Source organism: Pinus tabuliformis, chromosome 3_2 (assembly GCF_031772625.1).
Source record: "Pinus tabuliformis cultivar Carrire ecotype Pingquan chromosome 3_2, CPIR1, whole genome shotgun sequence".
NCBI classification, from domain to species: Eukaryota; Viridiplantae; Streptophyta; class Pinopsida; order Pinales; family Pinaceae; genus Pinus; species Pinus tabuliformis.
The window spans coordinates 1130200642-1130207545 of NC_142302.1; the positions used below are offsets into that span (position 1 = coordinate 1130200642).

Genomic DNA, 6904 nt, shown 5'->3' on the forward strand with positions numbered 1-6904 from the left:
GTCTCTACTGTTGTTTCCTCCTCTTTTTTCCTTTGGCTCAAGGATTAGATTGTAATCTCCTACTAGAATTATGTTCTTGGGGGAGTAAGCATCTAGAAAATCGGACAGGGTTTGCCAGCAGTCTTTCTTTTCTGCATAGAGGACTGGGACATAGAGATTAAAGAGGGCGAAGGTGATCTTACTTGCAAGGTGACGAAGTTCGGTGTAGATCCAGTGCTGCGTTTGGAAGGAGCTCTCAAGCTGGAATTTGTCTTCCTCCCAGAGGGTGGCAAGCCCACCACATGTACCCCTTGCACTTGCTGCTTTTCCAACTTTTGTTTTCCATTTTGCTTTATAGAGATCGAGAAGGGCATCCCCTTCTATTTTAGTCTCTTGGAGCATGAGGATCTCGGGGGATTCTGATTTCAAAAGGTTCTTCACTACTTCAGCTTTTAAGGGATTCCCCAGGCCTCTGCAATTCCAAGAGACTAATCGCATTATTTACTGGCAGAGGGGGGAGCAGACCCTCCCTTGGGAGGCCTGGTTCTAGTATTTCTGCCGATGGACATCTCAATCGTGGGCTGGCTGCCTTGCATTTTTTGTCTCTCAACCTCTTCTTCCCTTGCCTCCCTGTGAGATTTCCTCCCAACTCTTTTCGAGGGCCTCTCGATTGTCTCATCTTCCAAGGATCTAGAGTTCTTTGGAAGCTTCTTCCTTGTCATATCTGCATAGGGTGGGGAACTAGATGCACCTTTTGGAGGTCCATCTTTTATATGATCTGTTTCCTCCACTCTCTTATCTTCTACCATAGTAATGGGTTGTTATTCAGCCTTTTCTTCGGCTATTGGGACTAGGGGTTCTTCTGATGTGCTGAGAATTTCAAATGGATTGTTGGAGATCTCTACTCTTGGAGGCCTTGTGCTTCCCTCCCCTTGTACCAAGGGAGGTGCTCTGCTCCCCGTGGGCACTCCTTTCCCTTTGGTTCTGTTGTTATGTTTAGCTGGTGTTGTTTTTTGGACCTAGATCCATTTTTCTCCCTTCGAGTTCTCGGCCTCTTCCTCTGTTTTATTTTTGCAATGTCTGGAAAAGTGTCTGTAGTTGTGGCAATGTCTGCATTTAAACGGGAGTTTCTCGTAGTCCATCACTTGAATGTGGGACCAATCAGCAACCGTAAGCTTTATACCTTCAGGGAGGCCTTCCTCCAGATCAACTTCTACACAAATTCTCGCACGGGAGTACTAATCCTTCCTTTCTGCACGATCTATGTATTTGCCGAGCTTATTGCCTATGGTTTCTAGAGATTTCGGGTTCCAGCAGTGTAGAGGTAAGTGAGGCAGGCGTACCCAAACGGGGACAACCGAGGGAACATCCTGAGTCGGGTCAAAATCTGGGGTCCATTGATTCAGGTACAGTCCCTGAGGGCCCATGAAATACGAGCCATTTCTGAATATGAGATTCCTGTCCTCTATCGAGCCGAAGACAAACACGAAGAAGCCCTTGCCTACTAAATGGATTTTGATTCCTTCTTTTACCAGAGATCTCCAGTTCCTTTGCACCCAGGCATCCACAGATTTGGGAGAGGGCCAGAGCCCGGTGAACTGGCCTATGAGCCCTCGTTCTGCTAGGTTTAGAGCCAATCTACATGGTTCTTCAGTCGGTAGGGCAACCGTGGGGATGGTTTCCAACCTTTTGACGAATTTCTGTTGTTGCTCATTGGTTGGGCATTTGTTGCAGGCAGCTACGAGTTTCCTGAATGCCATCAACTCAGGCGGAAGAGGTGGATCGGCCTCGGGGCCCCCTCCTGGGGCCATATCGGCGGAGCAGCACGCGGATGTGCTCTGTAACTGTTCGCCGATGCAAATCGCACGCGCAGCAGCAAAAAAGCCTAAATTTAATATTAACACCAAAAGAAAATTGGTTAGGATTTTTAAAGTAGACCAAAATCCATAAATTGCATGTGCTATGTTCATTAAGTTTTGGCTACTAATATCTATTGTTTAGAAATATGTTATTATAGTGACGATTTACAGGGTAGGCAACAAGTATAAAATGAATAGCTTCACCCCATTTGACTCCATATAAGACACTAATCTTGCATCATAATTGTTGGAGGTTATTTAAGGACTGCTCCCTTAACTATTTAACGATGGTTGGAGATTTCCGAAAGAGAATTGTGTAATTGATTGAGTCCATCCAATGTTTCGGATGATTACTCCATCTATCATCAAGGACCAAAGAGCTTGTGAGTGAACGATTGTTGAAGAACCTTTTTAAAGGAGATAGAGAACCAATTATTCGTTAGAGAATAAACATGGTCGGGTCAAAATGGTAATAAATTAGTAAAAATAATCGTTTAGAAAACCGATTTTTTACTTAATTGATATTTAAGTAATTAAAGGAATAAATTAAAATAACAATTTAAGTTTTAATTTGACCAAAATCACAAAAATAGAATAAAATAATTTTGAAAATATGGAATATGAATTAATTAAAAATACTTATTAATAATAATTTAAGGAATAATCAAAAAAATGAATTAATAATTAATAATCAAATAATATTTAAGAAATTAAATGAATAAATTAAGTTGACAGTTTAAGTTTGAATTTGAGCAAAATCAAAAATTTCAAACTTAAACTGTGAATTTAATTTATTCCTTTAATTTCTTAAATATTATTTGATTTTTAACTCTTAATCCAATTTTTTTATTATTCCTTAAATTATTATTAATTATTACTTTTAATTAATTCATGTTTCATATTTTCAAAATTAATTAATACTCCTTTATGATTTTGGTCAAATTATAACTTAAACTGTCATTTTAATATATTTCTTTAATTGCTTAAATATCAATTAAGTCAAAAATCAGTGTACTGAACAATTATTTGTGCTAATTTGTTACCATTTTGACCCTGACCATGTTGATTCTCTAACAAATTCTTGGTTCTCTATCTCCTATAAAAAGGCTCTTCAACACTCGTTCATTCACAAGCCCTTTGGTCCCTAATGATGGATAGAGTACCACCTGAAACTTTGGATGGACTAAATCAATTACAAAGTTCTCTTCCGGAAATCTCCAACAATATGAATAATTGTCGAAAGTCTCTGATCACTTATGTTTAGAAGATGTTGGACCTGAATAGCAAGAGCTTGGTGCGAGGTAATGGTGGGCCCTTGCCCTATGTGTGTCGATCTAGCAAAGCTGCTTCGACCTTGACAACATTGTTAATATAATCAATAACATGACCAACTTTCGTGCATGTATAAGCAACGCATTTACACACTCGTGCAACTAAATGTTTCCTATGTTTGTATCTATCACTCATACATAAGTGATTCCTATGTGTGTATCTATCACTTACATAAGTGAACATAATCTCACACAACTGATGTGCTCAAGTTTATATTAACAAAGAGATAAATAAGGAATAAAACGTAAATAAATAATAATAATAATAATAATAATAATGAATTGAAGTTGTGTTTTTACATCTCATTTAACAAAAATTGTCAAAATGTTTTAAAAATAGTATATAAAAAAAGTGGTCATAAAATTATCTCTATATAACATATCAATAAAATTCCTTTCCTATAATAAAAGACAATATCTTACTTCTAGAGCTCAATATATAGCTAGATTTACAATTTTGAAATGTATTTTTAAACATCACTAAACTTCCAGAAGATTACTAACTAGGGGTATTATACTTTTGAAAAATATTTTTTTTTGTAAATGTGAAAACTACTAACACCAAATGACTTCAAACATCTTACAAAACATAAAGAATATTGTATTTTCCTCCTTCCACCATTCAAAATCCTAATCCAAATTGTAGAAACCATATTCAACATGTTTTCAAGATACCATTCTAATATATCGTCTACATGACTTTAAATTATATTCCATTTACATATTAAAGAGTACAACCTAAACATCAACAAAATTTAACATTAATAGGAATTACCAATCAATCAAATATTATTTGTTGTACTCAATTGGGTAGGTTTAAAATTGATCATGATTCATTCAAATACAATTTAAGTCTAAACACAATCCAATTTGGTGTTTTTAACCATTTTCAACAAATACTTAGAGAAATGCAATTATAATTTATATAAACTTTGTGAAGACTTACTCAAAAATTTAAAAAGACAACACAAGTAATCTATAAATAGAATTATATTGAAAATTTTACGCAATGGATAAAAAAACGATGATACTTGTATACAATAAAATATATATATATATATAGGTGGTGACCCATTAGAAATGAATAATCCAACGCCCAAACATAGATATCAATTAAGAGACTACCCAAAAGCCAAGATATGAAATGGAAAGTAAGAAATCTACCAACAACTATCTACCTCAACCCAAACCCACACACAATGCTACAAAGTTCAATGAAAATTGAATATCCGCTATGAATCTTCATGCATCTACACATCACTTGATCTTCCCTTTGGACACCTTCCTCTCAACCATTCTCTAAACCTCAAGGAACCCTTATTATATTGATGCTCCCTCTAGAATCCCTCATTTACCAAGTTAGTAGTTCAAGCAGGAAGATTATTATGCACAAATAATTACATTAGAGATGGTTGTCTATTGATACAACTATTGGAGTTTCTCAATAAAGAAAACCATTCGCAAATCCAACAAATTTTGGCTCTCTTGCAGCCCAAAGTAGTTATGATTCACTTTGCATAACCATCCTTCCCAAACTTAAAAATCTCTATTCCTCTAAGACATCATACTCCAACCAAAATTCTCTCAACATAAAACACATGGTACAACATAATATCAACATACAAATGGTAACATCCATGAATACAAATACAACACAGGCACAAACATACATAAAGAGTGATGGAAGACCTCCTCTCTTTAAAGGAAATGAAAGCGCAAAGGACAAGATTAAATAGTATCCATGTTAGGAGAATAACATAGGAACTCCACTAACTAACAGAACCACAACTTAGAAGTACAAATATGATATGTCCCACTTTTCCACTGACTACACTCAGTTCGCCGCTACAAATTCATTAAAATCTACAAGGCCATCTATGTTGTTGTCCATCACTTAGAATCTCAAGGACATGTGACTCCTTTAAGGTCCGAGGTTGATCTTTTGCAAGTGCAAGTTTGATTTCTCCTAGAGTTATTGATCCACTCGTCTATATCGATTGCATCACACTGATCTCAAAGACCTGCAAGCTCTTCTTGTGCTAGTGTAGATGCCAATGCCCTAGGTGCAAGCTGCTTTAGGTGGATGTATTTAACAAAATCACACATTTGGCACATTGATATATCCAGTGGGATTTCTGAAGCAAATCCTCCTCTCACCCATGGATGTGATAGTGCTTGAGTTGCAGCAAGCCTAGCACGAGGATCCTTTACAACAATTTCTTGACAAAATCCTTAGCGCTATTGCTAAATTTTTCCATGGCTTTCCACGAAATTCAGATTTCTTCCTTAGAATCTCTTTAAATATGTCATCCTCTATCTTGTCCCAAAATGGACGCCTCCCACAAAGTGAAATGTATGTTATCACACCAATACTCCAAACATCATATTCAAGCCTAGATTTGTGTTTTAGAACTTCTAATGCAACATAATACACATTACCTACAATGTCTTGAAATTTTGTGCCTAGTTTTATAAAATCTAAGAGGTGAATCTTCCTGTGTATACTTAGAAAGAACAATTTGAGGTTTCATGTCCTAATGGACGACATATAAATGATATTGAGGGAAAACTTTTAGCATTTGTCATACAAATCTTGTTGCATATTTTCCACTCTACCTACTATCCTTCTTTAACAATATATGATCTAGGAGTTCCCCTCCCTCACATAACTCCATTACAATGTAAACAAAATCACCATTCTCAAATGCATTGTAAAACTAAACCATATTCTCATGCCCAATCAAGGCTTGCAATAGGCTTCACCTCTCTCTTAACATCTTCGATAGTAATGGGAAAACCCATCTTTTGCTTTTCAATTCTCTTACAATTGTAACTATTTTGTTTGTAGCCTTGTCTGTAGCGACATAAATGTAGCTAAATTAACCATGCCCAAGCAATTTCCCAATCTAATATTTGCTCTCAAAATCCCTCTCATAACCAAAATAGGTTTGCTTCCCTAGCGAGGCAATCCCACCATTATTGTTCACCTTCTCCTTCACTTTCTCCTTCTTCTTCTCCTTTTGCACCATTAACACAACAAAATCCTATTACCTTCACTTCCTTAACAAGTTGTCTTTCAAACAACATATTCTTAATTTTCCCTTCATCCTTAAGGGGCAATAAAATGACTTTAGATCCATCCTTCCAAAATGTATTTGTATTTTGCTAACCATCATGCATGACTCTTCTCTCATATTGGCATGGCCTTCCCAACAACATATGGCATGCATCCATTGGGATGACATCACGCTATATAGAAAACTTGACCAAACAACTTTTGTCAACAATGAATCCATTCCCCTTTTTAAACTGTGAAATTCGATAAGGATGGGGAAGTTTATCACAGTGTAGGTTCAATTTATCTACCATCTCTCTAGAAACCATCTTCTCACAACTACCACTATCAACAATAACTTGACATACCTTTCCCTCAAAGTGCACCTAGTTGGAAAGATATTCATCTGAAGACAAGAATGTCCATCGCTGCCAGCCTGTCATTATTCCTATTCTAGAACCACCCTTGCTCTCCTCATCATGAGATTCTCCCCCACGTCTGGTGGAACTTGACATTCAACTCCTCCATTCTCAACTTGGACAAAGTTCAATCTTGGTTGCTTTCCTTGTTCATGCTCTTGCATGTTATAATTTGGGCATTCACATGCTATATGACCCTCTTCACCACACCTAAAAGAAACAAAGTGTCTTTGTTGGTTTCCCAATCCTTTTCCACCATTG

General features: G+C 36.5%; 1 pseudogene; it reads right to left on the minus strand.

Annotated features, from left to right (window-relative positions):
* Positions 1 to 1359: 1359 nt before the first annotated feature.
* Positions 1360 to 6198, minus strand: LOC149184659 (calcium-dependent protein kinase 16 pseudogene; annotated as a pseudogene).
* Positions 6199 to 6904: the final 706 nt, after the last annotated feature.